The sequence below is a fragment of the Benincasa hispida genome, chromosome 3 (assembly GCF_027475165.1).
Source record: "Benincasa hispida cultivar pf3 chromosome 3, pf3_genome.v1.1, whole genome shotgun sequence".
Taxonomy (NCBI): Eukaryota; Viridiplantae; Streptophyta; class Magnoliopsida; order Cucurbitales; family Cucurbitaceae; genus Benincasa; species Benincasa hispida.
This window is the reverse complement of record NC_143480.1, coordinates 49420927-49427179: the sequence shown is the minus strand read 5'-3', so window position 1 is coordinate 49427179 and position 6253 is coordinate 49420927. Positions and strand designations below refer to the sequence as shown.

Genomic DNA, 6253 nt, shown 5'->3' with positions numbered 1-6253 from the left:
ATTTAGCTCCGATCGCCAGGTCTGGTGCTTGCCAGCATTGTGCATTCGCCAGATCTGTCAATCTCATCTCAAATCTGTACCAATCTTTAAGTTTCGAATAAGATTCGTCGAAATTTGTGGGTTGAGTGAAGCTCTTCACAATTTTTTAAGTTGAACTTGTATTTCTCCCATTTTTTAGCTCTTTTGTGAATTCCAAATCATTTCTTCTAAAGTGAAGCTGCACATTAGAAAATTCATGATAGACAGGTTTTAAAATTCCATTGATCAAAATATCATGAATTTTACAACATGAAATTATGTGAAACAAATAAGAATATTAAATGTTTGTCTGAAAACTCATAACAAAATATGTTAAACAAAAGAGAAAATTAAAATGTATCTCAAAGTTCATAGATATTTTGTATTGTAATTAATTAAGATGGATAGATGTCACAATCTTTATAAGTACATGAATTACTCATCATATTGTCAATTGATTTTGAAATGAACTTTATGCTTATTGAACAATACTTGCACTATAAGAATTTTGGACTTTAATGTCGACCGACATTAAAGGCAACCGATATTAAAGAGCTTTAATAACACTGTCAACCGACATTAAAGCCCTTTAATGTCGTTTGTCAACTAAAGCCCAGAATCCATTGAAGCTCTTTAAACTAACATTGAAGCCTAGAATCTATGTCCGTTTTTTTTTCAATTATTGTCCTTTTTTTTTTAAATTCTGTTGTCGAATCCATTTTTAATATCGGTCAAAAAGTTAAAAAACGACATTATATGTCTCGTGTTGGGTCAGGAAATGTCCGTCATTATTTTTTATTAAAAAATATTTAAAAAATTGCATGGGAAGCCATCAATATTTGTCTTCCACCTATGAATTCATTGAACTCAAACCTAAAATATAACAATAGACAGAACAATACACTCTACCACTAAACTAATTACAAAGTGCACACTTCTATAATAATTTATCAACAAACAAGAATTAATATTTCCAATCCATTCTATATACTCATCAAATATGAAATAAGCACACTAATCACCAATATTTGTATATTGATAATATACTTTCATAGAACAATAATTATAATTATCAACCACATCTATAATAATCATTTCTCTCATTCACAAATATCAATCAGTACTTCCATGAGTACTTACACCAAATACCCCATAAACAAAAAAATTATACATAAATCTTCCAATAAACAGATTATGGTTAGATAAATTTGCATCCATTATAAGCTAGCATTTATATTCTATTGAGACAAAAAACAAGAAGTACATTCTTACATAAATCGGCCAACAAAACTTGTCCATTGGGTTCGAATTACGTCAATCTCTCCTTGGGTATATGCATTTTTTGTATTGAACTACAAAAAGGTAAAAAAAAGATAAACTCAACATAAGTTTACATCCATTTATTATAGCTTTATAAAAAATAAATAATTTACGTACGAGGCTAGTAATGGAAGTAGTAGGATTATGTACTATTTCATGTATATACTTTTACACATAGTACTCGTATCCTGTAGAATCTAATTGACAAGGGCACTGCATATAAAGAAGTTGAAAACAATTATTCCTATATTCGAATGAACATAAATTGTTAAAAAAAATGAATGCAAATTTACCTTTACAGGTTTCCATTTTCGAGAAGACCGATGGTGTTGGAGATCATGTTTGGCTTGCCATGTTTTCAATTCACTAAATAGTTTGAAAACATTAGTTAAACATAAATACTTCAATTAAGAGCTAAGAAAGTTCAATTACACTTACATATTTATAACTCCATGAAAATCCTCTTGAACCTTACTTCGAATAGAGTCCAAAACATAAATACAATTTTCTTGTAGATTGATTATAATCAATATCCAATGATAACTATAATAAGCAACAATTTTGAAATATTAGTACACGTATAATGCAAATTAAAAATAACTAAAGAACTTGTAATTTACTTATCATGTATTATATGGAATAAGGACTAATTTGTCCAAATTAGTCAATTCTAGTTGGTTGGCTAAATTTCTGGCTCAAATATCTTGAGTCACATGTGGTGATATTCTTGCTTGATCAATTATAAAAAAAAAAAAACTTCTTCGTAATATCAGACCACTTTCATCCCAAAGATACCTAAACAAAGTAAAAATTATTATTTAAACATGAAACAAAATATACATGAGTGAATTTACATGAGTAATACTTATGCAATGTATGTCAAAATACACATGTAACCTATTTTAACCATATTGCAATATTGGATCAGATCATCGTGGCCTAAATAACCAAATTTGTCTCTTCCAAATATATGCTCGTTCAAATTGATACGGATCATGTCTATATCGTTCACGGCATGTCCGTTCAAGAGTTTGATGGTACCATTGGCGTTAGTATATTTGGAGGACTGGCCGAAGCTCTTAATTGTTGAATGGTCCTACCATAACCAAAGTTACAAAAATTCAAAGTATGAAAAATAATAATAACCAAACTCATATACTAAAAAAGAGGCATATTTTTTTCTCGTTAACCATAACTACAAATTCACGAGGCCATGTTACGAAGTTGCCTATTGCTTGATTTAAGGACTTTATTTTTTCCTTCACAGGAATTGGTATAGGCAAATCTTCTCTTATGACAATGTCAATCAGAACTTTAACAATTAAGCATGACATATCATCATCAAATGTTGTGGCTACTGCAACAATATTATCTACAGTTCCTATAGCCAAGTGGCATGGTGTCCCCTTAACAAATTTGAAAGAACTAATGTCAGGCATGGTTAAGCATAATATGATTAAAATTTAAAAGTCACAACAAATAAATTACCTCCAAATCTTCTTTAGGCATCTTCTCAGTATCTTCTTCTTCAGATGCACTTAGTGCGACACTTTCAACAGATGATTTGGACTGATGAGATTGTCTACTATGAGTTTTTTCTCTTGACATTTTACCATGTCGAACATTTTTCTTTCATTAGAGCCTCCTTCAATTTCTTGGCTCATTGAGAACTTTGGTTTTACTAATTTGAAATATTGGAAATGGGAAACAAAATCACCACTCCTCTAACACGTCCCCAATGTTCACCTGTACCCAATGCTTTGGACAAAACATCTTCACCTTCATAGACTTCGACCAATTTATCCTGTAAAACATATTACAATTTTCACACAATATCTATATCATCACATGTTTCAAACATTATATATATGCCATCTTAAACTTTGCACAATATAAACTTACAATTCGATTGGCACATTCTCGAGTGACTTCATCAAAGTATTCATTATTTTTTCCTTTTCGTGCTTTTTTCCATAAAGTTGCCCAATAAGAAGGATCACTCGATATATTCTACATGAACATACATATTTAATTAGCATAAACATGTTAGAATAAAAGATTTAATTTACGTCAAAAAACTTACTAATTCTTGGGCAAGATTCGCATAACCCTTCCGAGAAATATGATGATTATATACACATTTCGACCTTCTTTCTTTTTGAAGACAACTGATTTCATATACAACAAATCTAGTTGAAGTTACTTATCAAAACAATGATAATATGACATTTATTTAGAATGGCTTACATCCCATTCTTCACTTAATCATTCATTAACAAACGATGTCCACTGATCTTGCTCTATATGAGAATATTGTTGGAAGGAAATTGCAAGACCGAGGGTTCATCCTTAAATAGAAGTATGAACTTTTGAGTCAATGTGGTCTTGAAAATCCGAAACTTTCTAGATGGAGACATGAGTATACCATGTTTGGACTTAAAGTCCACATTGAACAACATCTACACAATTAAAAAAGTAGTAAACAATAAACTAATAAACTATTATGCACATGAATTAAAGTTTTAGAAAACATACCGCTACACAATCAAAAAGTTTATTTTTTAGATGGTTTGGAACTTTTTTCCAGGAATTATACGTTATAGGTATTTGTTGTCGAACACAAACTCCTATATAACTTTGCATTTTCTTTGCACCAAATCCAATCGGTTGTCCATGTTCATTATAATCAATGGCCAACTGTTGCCTAGATGTCCTTATTTGTGCCAACTCAGACATAGTAGTTAGGCCACGTGGAATACTTATTCTGCTATTTTTTTGTGGGATCATATTGCTATCATCCTCGTTGCTACTTGCTGAATTTTCCATGTCATTCTGTAGAAAAAAAAAACTCATACAAAAAACATATAATCTTAATATTTAAATACATATAACCATAGTAAATGACATACCATGTTTAATACATTATTTATCAACCCATCTACCCTCACAATCATTTCTAATGTATGTGGATGTTGCATCATTAATCTCAATAGATGTATCAACATTGGGCATTCTTTGCATACCTCTATAACCACACTCTTATAGCATATCTCTTATTTCATCTTCATAAAAATCATCTTCAATTGTTTGTTGTGGAGATGTTAAAACAATTGATCAACCCGAATTTGCGAGATCTTTTACATAGAAGACTTGTTTTGCTTGAGAAACTAAAATAAATGGGTCTGATTTATGTCCAATACGATTGAGGTCCACAATAATAAACCCAAACTCGTCTACTTTGACTTCATTTTTATTCTCAACCCAATTACATTTGAATAAAAGAAATGATAATCCATGATAGTCAAGCTCCCATATTTCTCGTATTACACCATAAAAAGTCATATCTGACATGACGGGGCTTTTGTCCTTAGCACTAGAGACTTGCATTGTGGTAGCCGTTATAATAACTCCACTATTTTGAACCCTCCTAATATCATCACGATTCTTTGTGTGATAGTAGTAACCATTGACCCCGTAACCATAATATTTTGCCATAGTTAGACAAGGTCCATTAGCTATCCATCTTAAAGAAGGCAATATAAAATTTTTGGGAACTTCGAGAGCCAATGCAACCTACAATATATTTTATAATAGTTTAGTAGTTAACATTTAATTATACATCAAATAATAGACCTCTAGAGATTATCCGTATGGACAACCACCGACTGAATGTATGATTATACTCTTCTTGAAGCCACTTTCTACTTTTACTTTTACCAGAATTGAGCTTAGATAAAATATCCATATGTTGCCTATTATAAATGACAAAGTTAGTAGATTATTGAATAATCAAGTTACCTAAAACGAGAATAAGATGGAGATCTACATATTCGACGTAGGGAAGTACATCATTTACATTTTGAATGACATAAAGATGAGCTTGATCCAACTCATCCTTATTCGGTCTGATAAAAGAAGCAGCTAACAAATGCTCTATCAATATTTGAGTTCGCTTTCTTTGTTGATGAGTTTAGCCCAATAGAATTAACACCAGATACAAATTCAGAACAAAACTCTATAGTCTCTTCGACAATATAATTTTCTTCAACACATCCTTCTGGTCGATTTCTATTTCGTACATAAGTTTTCAACATTTTCATGTATCGTTAAAAGGATACATCCACCTCAAATAAACAGGTCCACAAAACTCAACTTCTCTTACGAGAAGCACTACAAGGTGTACCAATATTGTGAAGAATGATGGTGGAAAATACTTCTCTAAGAGGCATAGAGTGACAATTATATCCTCTTATATACCCTTTAACTAAGATGAATCGATCGCCTTGCAACATATAGCATTAAAGAAGAAGCATAGATGAGTAATTGCAAGTTTTACATGTTTGGGTAAAATATCACGAATGGCTACAAGTAATAATTGTTGCATAAGAACATGATGGTCATGTGATTTAAGTTCGTAAAGTTTCAAATTTGTGAGCAATACTAAACTTTGAATGTTCGATTAATAGCCTTCAGGTACTTTAATTTCTAATAGTATCTTACAAAAGCTCAATTTCTCAGCTCGTGTTAATGTATAACATGTGAGAGGTAAAAAGACTTTTTTCTTTCCTACTTGAGGGGCTAACTCTGATCTAATGTTCAGTTCCACCAAATCTAATCAAGTTTTTATTCCATCCTTCGTTTTACCAGGAATATCAAGCAACATGCCAATAAGATTTGCACATACATTCTTTTCAATGTGCATCACGTCTAAACAATGTCGCACGTCAAGATACTTCCAGTATTCTAACTCAAAAAGAATAGATTTTTTCTTCCAATAAGTTGAAGGCCTATCTCCACTGTTCTTTTCCTTGATAGTTTTCTTACCAAATGAATATTGATACTTACTTGTTTCTACAAGAATTTCTTCCCCACTCAATGGTTCTGGAGCAAATTCTAATTCTTGTGCACCATTAAA

General features: G+C 31.2%; 2 pseudogenes; both read right to left on the bottom strand.

The window, feature by feature from the left end:
* Positions 1 to 1286: 1286 nt before the first annotated feature.
* Positions 1287 to 2777, bottom strand: LOC150037345 (uncharacterized; annotated as a pseudogene).
* A 99-nt stretch (positions 2778 to 2876) lies between these two features.
* LOC150037344 (uncharacterized) lies at positions 2877 to 4833 on the bottom strand (annotated as a pseudogene).
* Between the last annotated feature and the right edge of the window lie 1420 nt (positions 4834 to 6253).